Raw genomic sequence first — 18,555 nt, forward strand, 5'->3', positions numbered from 1 at the left:
GCGAGGTTCACACATTAGAGGCATAGGCTAACTAAAATGCTGAGACCTAATCATAAGACTACAGAATGGTTCTCCTCTGCCCACACCTCACTCCCACATTACCAAAGGTCTCTTTACAGCAATTCCTTTTACCCAATACAACATATATAGCTATCAAGAAAAAGTTACAATGTGTACCAAAAGGCAAAAAGTACAGTTTGAAGAGACAGAGAAAATATGATAACTAGACATAGCAGGGATGTTGGAATTATCAGAGCAGGAATTTAAAATAACTATGATTAACGTGTAAAGGGCTCTGATGGATGATGTAGACAGCATGCAAGAGCAGATAGACAATATAAGCACAGAGCTGGAAATCCTAAGAAAGAACAAAAAAAGAAATGCTAGTGATCAAAAATACTGTAACAGAAATAAAGAGTGCCTTTGCTGGGGTTATCAGGAAATTGGAGATGGATGAAGAAAGTTTCTCTGAACTAGATGACATATGAATAGAATCGTCAAACACAAAAAGCAAAGAGAACAAAGAATGAAAAAAACCAAACAGAACCAAATATTTAAGGACTGTGAGACAATTAAAAAAAGCGTAACATAAGTGTAATGGGAATATCAGATGGAGAAAAAGGATAGAAGGGAAGAGAAGAAATGGTTTGAAACAATAATGGCTGAGAATTTCCCTCAAAGTTATGTCAAGCACCGAAAGACAGGTCCAGGAAGCTCAGAAAACACCAAACGGGGTAAAATACCAAAGATATATCGTTTTCAAATTACAGAAAACTAAAGGTAAAGAAAAAATCCTGAAAGAAGTCAGAGGGAAAAAAACACCTTATCTATAGAGGAGCAAAGATATGAATTATATCCAACTTTTCCTCAGAAACCATGCAAGCAAGAAGAGAGTACAATGAAATATTTAAAGCTTTGAGGGAAAAAAAGATCACCTAGAATTCTGTACTCTGCAAAATTATTCTTCAAACGTGGAAGAGAAAGAAAAACTTTCTCATACAAACTACAAACAAAAGATGGAATTTGTTGCCGGTAGACCTGCCTTGAGAGAAATGTTAAAAATGTTCTTTAAAAGAGAAGGAAAAAATATAAGTCAGAAACTAATATATATATGAAGAAAAGAAGATCTTAGAAGAAGGAATAAGCGAAGATAAAATAAAACCTTTTACTTTTATTGATATAACAGATAGCACTTTGCTTAAAATAAAACAGCAACAATGTATGCATTGTGTTTGCTTATGTTTATGTTTATATCTTATGTATACATATATATGCTTATGTGTGCTTACATATAAATGAAGTGAAAGATAGCAATTATACAAGTGGGAAGAAGGAGTTAGGCTTATTTTATTATTATATGTACTCACAATACATGTGAAGTGGTATAGTGTTATCTGATGTGGAGACGGATCCTCAATTACCCCATAGCCATTTCAAATAGTCAGGAGAAGTGCCCCTGGCTATAAAGACTTGAGAAAGAAATCCAGTATAATACGCTGGATCAGAAGTATTTAAATATCATTTTGAATAGAATGTAAAGTTTAAATAAAAACCTTCTTACTGATAAGGAAGGAAACAGCAAAGTGGACTTGGATTAGTTGTAAATGTATATTGCAAACTCCAGGATAACAACTAAAGAAGTAAAAAAAAGAAGCATAAATGATATGCTGAGAAAGAAGAGAAAATGGAATCATGTAAAATCCTCAGTTAAAACCACAAAAGGCAGAAGAAGAGTGGAAGACAAAAGTAAGAACAAAGAATGAAGGCAAAAAATAGAAAATAGAAATGAATATGGTAGGTAGTAATCCACTATATAAATAATCACTTTGAATGTGAATAGTTTAAATACACCAATTACAAGATGGAGATTGTCAGAGTGGATCAAAAAAACATGATCCAATTATATGTTGTCTACAAGAAACCTACTTAGAATATAGATCAAAAGTAAATGGATGGAGAAAAATATGCCACACTCACAAGTATTGAAAGAAAGCAGGAGCAGCTGTATTAACTTCAGACAAAGCCAACTTCAAAGTAAGGAAAGTTATCAGGGATATGAAGGGCAGTATGTAATGATAAAGGGGTCAATTCTTTATTGTATCTATATGCCTGCATTAAGGAAAAAGAAAGATCTTGAATAAATAACTTAACTTTACACCTCAAAGAACAGGAAATAGAAGAACAAACTAAGCCCAAAGTTAGTAGAAGCAAGAAAATTACAAAACACAGAGCAGAAATAATAAAACAGAGACCAAAAAAAAGATAGAAAAGATCAACAAAATAAGAGCTTTCCCCCCAAGTTTTATTTGGAAATAGTTGACATAGATGATTTTAAAGGTTTAAGGTGTATAGCATGATGGTTTGATTTACATAGTTTGTGAAATGATTGTGACAATAGACTTAGTTAATATCCATTGTCTCATGTAGACACAATAAAAAGAAAACAAACAAATTCTCCTTCTAATGAGAACTCTTAGGACTTACTCTCAACAACTTTCCTATATATCACACAGCAGTGTTAACTATAGTTATAATGTAGTACTTTACATCCCTAGTATTTATTTATCTTATAACTGAAGTTTTATCTTTTAACCACCTTCCTCCAATTCCCCCTCCCCCTAATCTCCACCTCTGGTAACCACAAATCTGATCTTGTTTTTACAAGTTGGGTGTTTTTGTTTTTCTGGTTTTTTTTTTTTTTAAATTCCACATATAAGTCAGATCATACAGTATTTGTCTTTCTCTGTCTGACCTATTTCACTTAGAGGAATGCCTGCAAGGTCCACCCATGTTGTCACCAAGGGTAGGCTTTTCTAATTTTTTATGGTTAATGGTCTATCTCATATGTGTGTATACACATTTTCTTTATCCACTCTTCTGTTGATGGACACTTAGGTTGTTTCCATGTCTTGGTTATTGTAAATAACGCTGCTATGAACATGGGGGTGCAGATATCTTTTTGGGTTTGTGTTTTTGTTTCCCTTGAATATATTCCCAGAAGGGGAATTGCTGGATCATATGATAGTTCTTTTTTTAATTTTTTTTCTGTGGAACTTCCATGCTGTTTCCTGTAGTGGCTGTACCAATTTAGAATCCCACCAACAGTGAACAACGGTTCCCTTGTCTCCACATCCACACCAGAATTTGTTCGTTCTTGTCGTTTTGAGGATCGCCATTCTAATAGTTGTGGTTTTAATTTGCATTTCCTTAATGACTAGTGGTGTTAAGCATCTTTTCATGTACCTGTTGGCTATTTGTATATCTTCTTTGAGAAAATGTCTATTCAGGTCCTTTGCCCGTTTTTTAATTGAATATTTGGTGTCTTTTGCTATTGACTTCCATGCATTATTTTTATATTTTTCATGTTAACCCCTTATCAGATAAATGCGTTGCAAATATTTTTGCCCATTTCATAGGTTGTCTTTTCACTTTGTTGGTGGTTTCTTTTGCTCTGCAGAAACTTTTTAGTTTGATATAGTCCCACTTGCTTGTTTTTTATTTTGTTATCTGTGGTTATTTCATCACCAATGCACATTTTCTTATGTTTTCTTCTGAAAGTTTCATGTTTTCAGATCTTACATTTAAGTCATTAGTTCATTTTGAGTTAATTTTTGTGAGTGACGTAAGATAGGGGTCTAGTTTCATTTTTTAACATGTGAATATTCAATTTCCCCAGAACCATTTATTGAAGAGACTGTCTTTTCTCCATTGAGTATTCTTGGTTCTCTCATCAAATATTATGACATACTAAAAACATATATGCTTGGTTTTATTTCTGGGCTCTCAATTCTGCTCTGCTGGTCTATTTGTCTGTTTTTATGCCAGTAACATACTGTTTCAAGTACTGTAGCTTTGTAGTATAAATTGAAGTCAGGAAGTGTGATGCCTCCTGCTTCGTTCTTCTCTCTCAGTATTTCTTTGGCTATTCACGATCTTTTGTGGCTCCATATACATTTTAGGAGTGTTTTTTTCTATTTATGTAAAAAATGCCATGGAATCTTGATAGGCATTGCATTGAATCTATAGATGGCATTTGGTAGCATTGACATTTCAACAGTATTAATTCCTCTAATCCATGAACATGGGGTATGTTTGATTTATTTGTGTCTTCTTCCTTCATCAGTGTCTCATAGTTTTCTTAGTAGAGATGTTCACCTCATTGGTTAAATTTATTCCTAAGAATTTTATTGTTTTGCATGCTATCGTAAATGAAATCAATTTCTTTATTTCTTTTTCAGAAAATTTTTTGTTAATTTATAGACATATTACAGATTTTTGAATGCTAATTTTGTATCCTGCAACTTTATTGAATTTGTTGATTAGCTTTAATCATTTTTTGGTTGAATCTTTAAGATTTTCTATATGTAAAATTATGTCACCTGCAAATAGAGACAATTCTACTTTCTCCTGTCCAATTCTGATGCCTTTCATTTCTCTTTCTTACTTGATTGCTCTATCTAGGACTTCCAGTACTATGCTGAATAGGAGTGGTGAGAGTAGGCATTCTTGTCTTGTTCCTGATCTTAGAGGAAATGCTTTCAACTTTTTATCATTGAGTATAATGTTAGCTGTGGGCTTGTCATATATGGCCTTTGTTATGTTGAGATATGTTTCTCCTATGCTTAATTTGTTTAGTGTTTTTATCATGAATGAATGTTGAATTTTGTCAAATGTTTTTTCTTCATCTAATGATGATGATCAAATGATACTTTTCTTTCATTCTAGTAATGTGATGTATCACATTGATTGATGTACATATGTTGAACTATCCTTGCATCCCAGGGATAAATCCCTCTTGACCATGGTGAACGATCTTTTTGACCTGCTGTTTAATTCAACTTTCTAGTATTTTGTTGAGAATTTTTGTGTCTATATTAACCCAGGTTATTGGCCTGTTGTTTTCTTTTCAAGTAATGTCCTTACATGGCTTTGGTATTAAGATAGTGCCGGCCTCATAGAATGGGTCCGTGTTCCTGCCTCTTTGATTTTGTGGAAGAGTTTGAGAAGGATTGATTTCCTCTTTTAATGATTTTTTTAACAAAAGGCCCTACATATTCATTTTGCATTGATCCCCACAATGCAATTATGTAGCCAGTCACGAGTACAGGCAACATATCTGGAGATTAAATCTACAGGACTTCAACAAAGTTACTTCTCAACCTTCATCTGCATGTTTACTCCTAAGTATAAGTGTCGAAGATGAAGATGAATGCGGGTGATGCTTCTACTGTACCCTCTGCTGTATAACTTGCATGATCTGGGGTAAGATTATCAAACTTCTTATGTAACAAGTCAAAGAGTAAATATTTTAGACTTTGTGTGTCATGTAGTATCTGTTGAAACTCCTCAACTACTCAACTCTGCTTGTTGTAGCACAATGCAGCCATCGACAATACATAAACAAATTACTGTGGCTGTGTTCCAATACATCTTTGAGAAAGAGATAGAGGTCCAAATTTGCCCCATGGGTCATCATTTGCAACTCCTTATCCAGAGTCACATTTTTTGAACTCTTTTTTATTCAACAATTTTGCATCGTCCCATATCCCTTATATCCACTCAGAATTCAATGTGCTTTATGGAAAGAAGAGTTACACAAAAGCATTTTTTATCCATTCATTCATTTGATACATTTTAGTGTCACGTGATAAATTTTGGAATAGTTAATAGAAAGAAAATGTTGAATGGGAACAAATCAAGAATGCTTTGGAATATCTCCCTTGCATAAAACCATCTTGTTTCTGGAAAAAAATATTAATACATAGGGTTCATTCTCTCCCACTCTGTGAATGAGGGCATCTACAACAATTGGATGACTTCTCACTCTTCCCCAACTCAGTAGATCTAAGTAGGTTTGGGGTTCCACATTTCCTATCCTAAATCGTATTTATTTTGCACCTATCCAGTCCATTATCTTGCCCAATATACAGGAAATATTCTTACATGTTCCTTCTTTCTTTTCCTCTCATCACTAAGTATCTCTTTTGGTATGTTTTCACCTGGGAAAATTAACGTGATTCTTAGAACTGGTTCCCAGGAGAAATTAATAAACAGTTGGTTATTAGGGAGCTCAGAAGGATCAATGGGTCACTAACACTTTAGTTAATTATTGCTACTAACTAACTGTATTCTCACTGGGAAAAAAAAACTTGTATATTTTTATCTTGGAGGTGATTATACTACAAAGCAGAAATCAAAATTATTGAGTTTCTACAAATGCTGCTGCACACCCTAGAACAGAACAGGTAGGTCAGAAAAATACTCCTAATCTTGAGCAATACCACAGCAATCTCTCTCTTTTTATATTCCCTTCCACCTTCTGTCTTTCTTTTCCACTTGTCTACTTTCCTTCTGTGTCTAGTTACTCCAATCTTTTGGACACTATTATTACTAATTTAATCACTAAATTTTATTATCCCTGAAGAAGGAGATATTTCTGAAAGAACTGATATTTATGATATCTCTCTTTGGTGAACTTGTATCTCAAGGATCTTATATGTCTCATCACTTTCTTCATCCTCTTATATGATACTTCATATTTTCCATTGTGGACACCAAATAATTCCATGTCTTGCCTATTCCATTCCCACCCACGCTCCTAACAGATTACACCAATGGAAATTATTTTCTGCCCCCATATAGGGAATTCTGAGATCTGTCAGTTTCCTCAACTTGGAATATTTGGTAAAGCATTTGATGACATAAGCCAATGACTGGGTCAAGAATTAAAGAAAGAATGATAAGAATGAACATGACTTACTGGAACTGGTGTCCACCAGTTCTGAAAAGGACCTCTATTAATAACTGAGCTCAGGTGGTTAAGAGTAGAGATCAAACGAAAAGTTAGTGAATATGATACAACAGTGAACAGGACGTTGGCAGAGTGAGTTTTGAGCAGCTTTACTTGTTTGCATTTTCAATATTAGTGCAGTTATTATTGCTCTTGATCCCTTAGAGGAGAGGGAAATTTAAATCACTAATATCAGGAGACCCTAATTCTATCTGATTTCCTGCATTGCCTATCTGAAATGTCCTCATGTTCTGAATGTTAAAACCAATATTCAGCAGGGATATGAATCAACTCTTATGAGACTCTGCCTCCAGAGAAAGTCTGATTCTTTAATGTTTTCTAAGAAACCAAAAGAACTAAATATTTTTGGACTGGTTTAAATGCACTCTTCCCTTATGCTCCAAACATAAACTCAGTATTCCAAGACTAACTGACTAAATGTTAGAACCAATTCTTAATAAGTCTTGAACAAAAGATGGGATCTTTAAACAAGGTTATGACCACAATGTAGTAGCAGCAGAGTTACTAGTAAATCTGGTTTCACCAGGTATTTTTAGCTTTTCACTTTAGACAGGTTTCTTCAGTCAGTCTTAATCTGCTTTCAAAAATACAAGGGAATATTAGGGAGAATAAAATTCTACTGGCAAGCTAAAAGAGTGGCTTATATTAGTGCTTTTCCATTGTTTTCATTGTATGAGTTGCCTGTTTCAAGTAATGGTCACATCAGGACTCTATAAAATGCCATCCAGTTACCAATCATTTGTATTCCTTGATTGAAAACTCATTCAACTATATTCATTTTTCTGTAAACGAGAAGCATGTACATTTCAGTTTAAAATTTGGCATAAAACACTCAGATTTTCTTGACTGTATATCTAGTAGTTGTCATTCACTGACCAATAAATGATAGTTTAACCAGAGCTAGTAAAACTATGAACCTAGTGCCAAAATAATAATAATAATAATAACCTACCTCTGTCACATATATGTATACTCCAATCTCTCCCTAAATTCCAAAGTATTCTTCTTTTTCCTTTCCTTGACCCTCTTTCTGTCTTGTCAATTTCATTTTCATAACTTTTATTACAAACACATGGCCAATATAGAAAAATACAAAATATAGATAGTTAATATTAATATTAAAATTACATAAAATGTAATTGTCCAACGTGGTCTACTTGAGATGGTGATGTGTATACTTACATATTTTTGTAGTGCATATGTATAAAAAGCATATCACATAAGACACGCTCCTTTGTAACCAAATTTTTTTTTACTTAATAATTTAGTGAACATGTCAACAAATCTAAATTTGCATCATTGATAATGGCAACATCCATTTTGGTATGAGTCTTATCAATTTCCCCTTTCTGCATATTTTCTCATATCTTATTATTTCCTTTAAATGAACTTCTAATGTTTTACTTTAGATTAGACAATGAATTTATCCAAATATATGTTATAAATAGACATCTTCAAACTTTCTTCTCATTTGCAGTGATAACAGATGGTCTCTCTAAAAAAGTTGTTGGCAGCAATTTTACTCACATTCAAATAGCATTTTAGCAGAACTAAGCTACTAATTCTTCCACCTTACTTGCCAGATTCCTACATGATTTCTTTCCTTGTGTCTCTGATCTAACTTTTGATTGTCTCACTTCTCCTATTCATCTATCTTTTCACATGCTTTTTCTGTATGTTTTCTAACTTCACATTTTCACACTTGAAACTATTTTGCACAAAATCATTAATGGGTAGAAAATCTATCAATGTTTAGCACCCTGCTTCTCAATTTTTCCTTATTTTCTACCTTCAGAATACTTCAGCTTCTTCTCTACTGATTGAATCAATGGATGGAGCAAATGACTCTATAGTATCTGAATTTGTATTGATTGGACTTTCAAATTCATGGGAGATGCATCTTTTTCTCTTTGGGTTCTTTTCTGTGTTCTACCTGGGAATTATCCAGGGTAATCTCTTCATTGTGCCCACAGTAAGTTTTGACTCTCATTTACACTCTCCCATGTACTTCTTATTGGCCAAGCTCTCTCTTCTGATCTAGGTCTTTCCTCTACCACAGTGCCCAAAGTGATCTCTGATCTTTTCACTGACTGCAACATCATTTCTTTTCCAAAATGCATGATGCAGATATTTTTTATTCATGTCATGGGCAGAGTTGAGATGGTGCTGCTCATAGCAATGGCATATGACAGGTACACTGCAATCTGTAAGGCACTCCACAACCTGACGATCATGAGCCCCAAAACGTGCATTTCCTTTGTAGTGGCTGCCTGGATAGTGGGGATAATCCATGCTGTATCTCAGTTTGTTTTTGTCATAAATTTGCCCTTTTGTGGCCCTAATAAAGTAGATAGTTTTTACTGTGATTTTCCTCGAGTCATGAAACTTGCTTGCTTGCTAACAGTGGATTTATGTCTATGGCTACGTTCTTCTCCTTAATTATATCCTATGTCTTCATTTTGGTCACTGTCTGGAAACGTTCTTCAGGGGATTTATCCAAAGCATTTGTCACATTGTCAGCTCACATCACTGTAGTGATTTTGTTTTTCGTGCCATGCATATTTCTCTATGTGTGGCCTTTCCCTACAACATCACTGGATAAGTATTTGTTCATTGTTGACTTTGCTATCACCCCTGTCTTAAATCCTGCCATCTATGCGTTAAGAAACAAAGACATGAGAGTGGCCATGAGAAGACTGGGCAAATGGATTGTGGGTTCTAGCAAGATCTCATGATGAACAGAACAGATCTAGGATACAACATGCTTCAGACTCACCAAGAACATAGGGCCATGTGGCTATCATCACTACTATGGTAAGAGCTACTATTTGGAGAGATAATTTAACAAATGCACAACTCTGAAAATTGGTTGTCAAGTTAGAGTTTATTTTGCCAACCACAGAGAATAAATTAACTTCATTCATGTACTTCCCTTGAGAAGAGACATGAGACTGAAAAACTAAGATGATTTCCAGGAGTAAACTTAATAATATTCCAATATCATTTTCTGGGTGACATTTTTCTGAGTATTGCTAATTGTATTTACTCCCAATTTTAAACAAATACCTAAAAAAATTGGCAAATATATCTCATAGAAAAATTACAGATGCAACAGATAAAATGTGAGTTTGGGCAAATCATAAGTCAATAAAGTATGGTTTTTTATTTTCTATTTTAATTTTAGTTTGACTTACAATAAGAAGAAAAATCAGTGGTGTGTTACTTATGTTAAGCCCTGAACTCAGATCTGACTTTATCTTGAACTTCCTCCGTTGAGGATGCTATTTCAGTTTTGCATTTAGATTTGAGTAATTACAGGCAGAGAAAAAATTTCTGTAATGCTATTAATACTTAAATATAAACTAGAGCTTTTTTGCACTTTTTAATGCCTCTCTATTATTCTAAAAATGAAAACCTTCCAATATTAAATCATCCCTGTTTATTCTCAAAAAAGGGCATTGACAAAATATTTGTTTCACAGGAGAATAATCACCCAAGGATGTGTGTTTAGAGATCCTCGTTTCCTCGAATATTGTTTCCTGATCAAGCAAAAGATCCCCCCAAGAATTTCTATACCTGTGTTTGATAGTCTTGGATAATTGTAAAACCAAAAATAGTGAGGTATATTCAATTTAATTGAGGATTTTTATATTAGGAATAAAAATGTTTATTGAAAATACACATAATTTTTTCTGTGTAAAAAATGTTCATATATTTGTTTTACTGTTCTGTAAATAAAATTTACTCAATTAAAAGAAAATATTGCATATTTTTTTGTCTGAGTTTCTCCAGAAACCTTTCCAATAACATCTCTGACTTCCTCTCTATAAATGAATCAATAATACATTTAGATGTTTTGTTATTCATGTGGATCGGAATTTTTTCTTTGCTTAATCATCGCTAACTACTTTCTCCTTCAAATACCCTACTGGACTTCTGAAACACTACAAAACACTACAGTCTCCTGGTTTTCCTCCTACCTTGTATCCAGGAGATTTCTTTCCACTGCATATTATTATAGCACTTTCTTTTACCTCATTTGTAATATTACTTGCACTCATAATTTCTTATTCAATACGTCTTCCTCATTACATTTTAAGTTCCATGTAAGGAGGGGCTGTGTTAATCATGTTTACTGGAATAACATCAGTAATGCAGTTTAGAAAATGATCAATAAATATTTATTATTAAATAAATACATAAACCCAATAAAGAGTAAAAATTCTGCAATATGAATAATTTATTAAATGGTGTCTGGATTTTCTTTTTGTATTTGATCTAAAGTCCTAAGATTAAAGTACTTCCTCCCTTATTCTATCTCCTCTTCTCAATTTTCTCTGCCTCTATCTCTTCCATTCTCTGCAGTGAAATCTACTGATGAGTTCCTCTTGCAGGCTTAGGTCAATTCAAATCTCTGCCAAGCTCAGCTGAAGCAGCTTGCAAATCATTGGTCTCAGCTCTCTCTGATACCTCTACTTCTCAGGAACTCTATGTTAACAACTCTTCCTCCTCTGCTGCCCTAGGAGCCTTCTCCCCTGCCAAGCAAATCTATGACCCACGCCCCAGGAGATGGCCCTCAAATCACAGCATGCTCTGTGCCTGGCTGGCCATCTCCCTAGGAACTTATTTCTGCCTAGGTTCTCCCTCATTTATTTTAATATGTTGTTCTGCCTGGTACCCTAGTCTCCCAATTAGAACAAAGACATATCAGGACATGAGCACATTGGCATGATAGAATCATTAATGGGGTCTGTACTATGTTACAGAAGAGCCCTCTGTGGGGCAACAGGAGAAATTTTCCTTTAATCTGAGAGTAGTTGTGCTTCCTCTAAACAACTAAATTGTTTTACTTCATTTTATATATAGTATGATTTATGTAACTTATCATGCATCCACATTCATTTTTTTAAAAAAATCTGCCTACATTGTCCTCCAGTTTTTATCCTTACTTATAAATCTTTGGAATATCAATATTTTTCAAAAATTAATTTAACACCATACGTCATTCTGCAGCTATTCTAGAGAATATAATTTTCTCTTAATTCTGAACAAGAGGAAATGGAATACAGCTCTAAACATTGATAATATAAACAAAGATAAGGCTTTGACATTTTGAAACACCCATGATAACCTGGATATCAGATTCTTTGCATCTACACATCACAGATAAAGCCAGGCTTCTTCAGAGAGATACACTAGGCTTGTCTTGATGGCTTATCATAGGCCCCTTGAACTATTATCTTTCTCTAAGGCAAACATGCTCCTATTACAGACAACTCGAAACAACTCCTTATTTTTTTTTTTTTAGGTTTGTATATGTTTTCCCATGATCTCTTAAGAAATTGATCCCATAAAATACAAATATTATTGTATCCAGTCAACTCAGGAAGGATAAAGATAAAAAACATTCAAGAATACCTTCATCTTCAGCACTCCAAAGTTAGGGCGCACAGGTAGACATTCACAGATAAACATTGCTATAATTGATAATAGGAAAATAATCAATTCATTCCCCTTCTATAAATTATGAGTCTCCTTTACATATCATGGGTTTTAGGTTTATTTCTTCAAGCTTCATTCACAGTCCTTTGCATGAAGGTGTGTCTGTCCACTCAGGATACATTTTCACACTCTTATGTCAGTTATTTCAAGCAACTCATACTCCCCAGATCATCTACCCTATAAAGAGATTATTATTTATTAACGCAAAATCCTCCCTCTTCCCCTCTGTTTCATCACCAGGCAATTCTTTTAATATGTCTCTCAGGGAAACCAGTGTGACCCAAAAATCTATTCCCCAAGAGAAACTAAAAATGGGCTAAGTTTTGGTCATCTCTGTGGCAGCAGTAGCTCACTCTCCCACACAGCTAATTAGCTTTGGTCCCATTGTGAAGAATCTTATATACAGCTTTGTCTTTGGTGGGGGGTGATTCTTTACAAAAATGAAGACTAAGTTCTCTGAATTTCTTGTCTCCTAACGATGCACATTCTTTAACTGAACAGGCCAGAAAACATCTTGCTTGTTTCCTTCCTGATGGAGATGGATATTTCTTTGGGTATACTCTATTGCCCTGGTGCAGAGTCGTGACCCACCAACACGTACTCCGCAATCTGTCTCACACCCTGAATATCATCACAAATGAAACTGCCAAGTCCCTTCTTAACATACAAACCTCTCTCAACTCTTTAGCAAAAGCCATATTGGATAATCATATGGCCTAGGACTATATTCTAGATTAACAAGGTGGAGTTTGCACTATAGTTAACACCTCTTCTTACACATATATAAACACTTCATCACAAGTGAAGACTAGTACTGGAAAATCAGACAATGTTTGGTTACAGCAAATGTTAGATCAACATACTTCCATCCTAGATGGAATGAAAGCAGATATTTGTAACTGGTTTTCAAGTTTATTTTCCTGGATTTCTTCTTCTATTTTCCTGGACTTCCTGAATTTCTTCTGGATTTTCCAGAAGAAATCCAGTCTACATTGTCTGGCATTTTACATTTTGGTTTATCTATGCTCCTATTGTTGGCTGAGATATACATTATGCTTAAGTTCTTTTTCTTTTGTAGTCCCAGTATCTATAGGACAGCAACTGAAACAGTAACCATCAGCAGAGAAAATTGGCAAAAACATGTTCAAGCTTTCTACCGCAAAAATCCCCTAACGTTGTCCCAATACAGCAGGAAGCAGCTGGACAACCACGAGGCCCCTCTTCCATAGAAACGGAAAGTAAGCTAATGACAGTGGGGAATCTGTTACAGGCTTTCAACATCAACCCAGACAACGGTTCTCCTACATTGAACTCAGCATATATGGCATTAAAACTAAAACACACTTCCCCCTTTTTGGCTTCTCTAGATACACTCATATGTAAATACCCGTTTCCTTAGCTTTTGACTCCTTGAGCTCTACAACCAAATAGGATTTACACATTTTTAAAGCCCTGGTGGCCTGGAGTAGGGGGCAAACTAAAGTTTTAGATAATCATGCATCCTCGAAGTCTACCAGGGAAACTGCTGTCTCCAGAATATTGGAAAGCTGGGGCTTCCCAAACCTCAACTCCTCAGCTCCCAGATGCCCAAATTTACCATCCATGTTGAAGATATGACAGCCAAGGAAGCCCACCAGCAATCCCCCTATCTCACCATCCCCCGACCATGAGCAGCTTCTCAAGGCCAAACCCAGGCTAGTAGAGAAACACCAGCCAGCAAAGCTACATGCACCATCTCCCCTACCCAAAACCTTGAATAAAAACCCTTAGCCCTTTCTTAGAGGGAACTAGCAATTTTTGAGGCATGAGCCCTTTCTTTGCACGCTTTGCCTGGCAGAGTAAAGACTTTCCTTTTCCACTGAAGAATGTGTTCTCATTATTTGGATTGGCATCGAGTTCAGAGGCCAGACTTTCAGTTACAATACTATTAATACATACGGAACTCTAAGGTTGAAAGAGAAAGACCAGATACCTGATTAAAATTGACCAGGAGTTGCCATTAATATAAATGTCAGAATGGGTAGCTTCAAGGGCTTTTTACTCCTCAGAAAGACTGGAAAATTCAAGCAAAATCTATCGAATCAACTTTGTTAGAATTCTAAATAATGATGAAAGGCTTATAACATCCAATGAATGCTCAATAAAGAAAACAAAATAACTTAAAAATGGTGAGATAGCTTTGTACTATTTTTGTCTTTCCCTTATACTGTCACTCCAGCTCAGCGTCAGTCTTGAAGATGGTGTCTCATTTTCCTGGTGAGAGATCCTAGTCCTTGGCTCCAGAGAGAGAAGAGCAGACATTTCTCTCAAAGAATTGTGTTTGCTTGTTCTAAACTGTCTGAGGGCGAGCTGAGGGTTTAATGCAAGTCTCTTTGTTGTTTTTTGGGGGGTTTGTTTTGCCTAATTAAGAACTCAAACAGGGTGAAAGAGGAGAAGGCATTCCTCAAAAACATTGTAAGGCAAGTGAATAACCCACAGCCATCTGGGACAAAATATTGCAATCGAGGCAAACTGTACATCCTTGAAAGACTGAGAGGAAAAATGGGAGACAGTTATTTTGGGAAATGAAAGGATTCAAAATCATCTATTTTTACTGGGGAATCAATTAAGCCATATCCATACCCAGGGCAGGATGCATGCTCAGAAAATACCTGAGAAGACCATCAGTTTTCACCTCTGGTTAATCGCTAGGCTCATGCAAGCAGAAAATAATAGGTAATGCAAGGTTTTATATGGCTGAAGTGTTGAAGGAGTGCAAAAGCATATAACCAACCAGCAAAGATGTGAAGAGGTTTTCATTTTTTGTTACTTTTAAAATTTTTCCTCTGTCTTCTTACATTTTTTCCTTTTTTGGCTCTTATTGTTTGAGAAAATCTCTTTTAAATCACCAGCTGAACACATTCTAAAGGAACAGAAACTTCAGAAACCAAATATAAGGAGAACACAGAAATTACAACAATAGTTTAGAAGTAGCTAAATAACCAAAAAAAAAAAAAATCCAGCAACATCACACAGCAACTAACAAAAATAAACCTTGAAGTGGGAGAAGAATCTGATTTCCAAAGTTACCACATTATAGCTTTCATGGTGTTTAGTTTTCAAGAAGAAAATAACAAGCATGCGAATAAAAAGGGAGATATAGCTTATGCACAGAAGAAACAAACAGAAACTATCCCAGAGAAAGCATAGACAATGGACTAACTAGACAAAAATTTTAAATAAACTTTTTAAAGTAAGCTCAAAGCACTAAAGAAAATGAAGAGAACAATTGATGAACGAATCAAGACTATCAATAAAGATATAGAAATTATAAAAAGGAACCAAACTGGAGCTGAAAAGTACAATAACCGAATCAAAAGTGCCAGGACAACTGGATATCCAAATGCAAAAGAAGTGAACCCCTTACCTCACATCATTTGCAAAAATTTAATTCAAATTGCACTAGTGATTTAAAAGTAAGAGCTGAAATCAAAAACTCTTAGGAGAAAATATAGGAATAAATCATGGCCTTTTACTGGTGATGAGTCTTTAGATATGACACCAAAAGCACAAACAACTAAATAAGAAATAAATACGACTACATCAAAATTATAAATTTTTAGATAACAAAGGATATTACCAACTAAGTGAAAAGAGAACCCAAAGAATAGGAGAAATATTTATAAATCACATATCTAATAAGGCTCTAGCATCCAGAATATATAAAGAACGATTACAATGCAGCAATAAAAATGACAAACAATCCTATTAGAAAATGGACAAAGGACTTGAATACACATTTTTTCAAAGAAGATATGCAAATAGTCTAGAAGCACATTAAAAGATTCTCAATGTCGTTAGTTATTAGGGAAATGCACATCAAAACCACAGGATACTACTTTATATCCACCATAAGGCCATAATCAAAAAAAAAAGGAAAAGAAAAATCATCTATGTTGGCAAACATGTAGAGAAATTGTAACCCTCATAACCGGCTTGTGGGAATGTAAAGTGGTGCAGTCACTTTGGAAACAATTTTACAATCTCAAAATAATAAAAACATAGAGTTGCATATGACTCAGCAATTTAACTCCTAGATATATATTCAAAAGAACAGAAAATAGCTACTCGAGCAAAAATTTAAGCACACATGTTCATAGCAGCACTATTCACAATAGCCAAATGTGATAATTACCCAAATATCCATCAATAAATGAATGGATAAGCAAAATGTGGTATATCCATACAATTGAATATTATTCAATCATAAAAAGGAATAAAATACTGCTACATGCCATGATGTAGATGAACTTCAAAAATATACTGAGTGAAAAAAGACAGATTCAAAAAGTTACACATTGCATGTTTCCATTTATATGAAATATCTAGAATAGGTAACTCCATAGATACAGAAAACAGATTGATGGTTGCCAGGGCCTGGAGGAAAAAAGAGAATAGAGAGTACGTTGCTTAATGTTATGTGGTTTCCGTTCTGGGTTATTGAAATGTTTCAGAACTAGAGAAAGGGTGGTTGTACAACATTGAGAATGTACTAAGTGCCACTGAATTGTTCACTTTAAAGTGATGAATTTTACATTATATAAATTTAACCTCTATTTTAAAGTGGCAAAAGATAAAAACACTGTGAAAAAAGGTAAAAATATATCCCTTAAACATATTTAAAATATTCAACTTCACCAATAATAAGATAATGGCAAATTAAAACCACAATGAGACACACCAGGTTGGCTAAAATGCTAAAGCTCTTGTCAAGATTGAGTAGAGGGGCTGGCCCTGTGGCCGAGCGGTTAAGTTTGCGTGCTCCACTGCAGGCAGCCCAGTGTTTCATTGGTTCGAATCCTGGGCGCGGACATGGCACTACTCATCAAACCACGCTGAGGCAGCATCCCACATGCCACAAATAGAAGGACTCACAACAAAGAATATACTACTATGTACCGGGGGGCTTTGGGGAGAAAAAGGAAAAAAATAGAATCTTTAAAAAAAAGAAAAATTGAGTAGAAACTGTATAGTTCACGTGGGAATGCAAAATAGTTCAACGACAATGGAAGGGAATTTGGCAATATACAACAAAGCTACATATCCATTAGTCTTCAACTCTACAATGCCACTGTGAGGAATTTACCCTGGAGATACACTACCAAAGACACAAAAATACATATGCAGTATTATTCTGATAGCAAAACATTGGAAACTACATAATGTGCAAATATTGGAGATAGAGATTTAATGAACTATGAAACATACACACAATGGAGTACTACGCAACTATAAAAAATAGAGAAAAGTTCTATGAACCAATAGGGGAAGGTTTTGTAAGTGAAAAATACAAACTGAAAAAGTGTATACATAGTACTCAAATTTTGTGTAAGAAATAAGAAAGCATATTAATTTGTTCAAAAAAGAAATGTAGTGGTGCCAGCCCCGTGACCGAGTGATTGGGTTTGCGTGCTCTGCTTTGGCAGCCCAGGGTTTTACCAGTTCGGATCCTGGGAGCACACATGGCACCACTCATCAGGCCATGTTGTGGCAGTGTCCCACATGCCACAACTGGAAGGACCTACAACTAAAAAAATATATATATACAGCTATGTACTGGGAGGATTTGGGGGAGAAAAATCAGAAAAACAAAAAAAAGATTGGTAACACTTGTTAGCTCAGGTGCCAATTTTTGAAATAAAAAAAGAGAAAATGTAGCAAACATGTACCAGAATCTGATGATTTATGTTATCTATGAGAAGTGGGAGGAAATGTAGTGGAATGGATATAAGACAATGAGACATTCCTCTGAGAACGCATAATTTTGAATTTAGTATTGTTAATCTTTCACATATAGAAAAATTAAAATTAATTCAACAGAGACAAGTTGTTAAAAGACCTTAAAACTGAAAGCAAAGAGAAACAAATGAACCTAAATATATTTCAAATAAATAGCATAGCCAAACTGAAGGGGAAAAATAAGAACTAATCCAGCAAATTATTTTTTTGATTGTTGTTCTTTGCTTTTTTTTCCAATTAAGTTTTAAAGATAACACTTTACATATCATTCACTTAAAAAATAAAATTGTTGTCTTCTTAACAATTAACAAGTGCTTTTCTTTTTTTTGTGGTATGGATGCAGTAATATTGAAACAATTTTGTGTGCACTGTAGGATGAAGTAAGTGAATAAACATATTTATGCTGTTACGACCCAGGATTCTCATTGGGAGAATGAAAGGAGACAGATACAAATATGGAAAAG

The 18,555-nt window shown here is 34.7% G+C and overlaps 1 pseudogene; it reads left to right on the plus strand.

Moving 5' to 3' along the window:
• Window positions 1-8,639: 8,639 nt before the first annotated feature.
• Window positions 8,640-9,546, plus strand: LOC106833352 (olfactory receptor 4F6-like; annotated as a pseudogene).
• Window positions 9,547-18,555: the final 9,009 nt, after the last annotated feature.

Source organism: Equus asinus, chromosome 2 (genome assembly GCF_041296235.1).
Source record: "Equus asinus isolate D_3611 breed Donkey chromosome 2, EquAss-T2T_v2, whole genome shotgun sequence".
Classification (NCBI taxonomy): domain Eukaryota; kingdom Metazoa; phylum Chordata; class Mammalia; order Perissodactyla; family Equidae; genus Equus; species Equus asinus.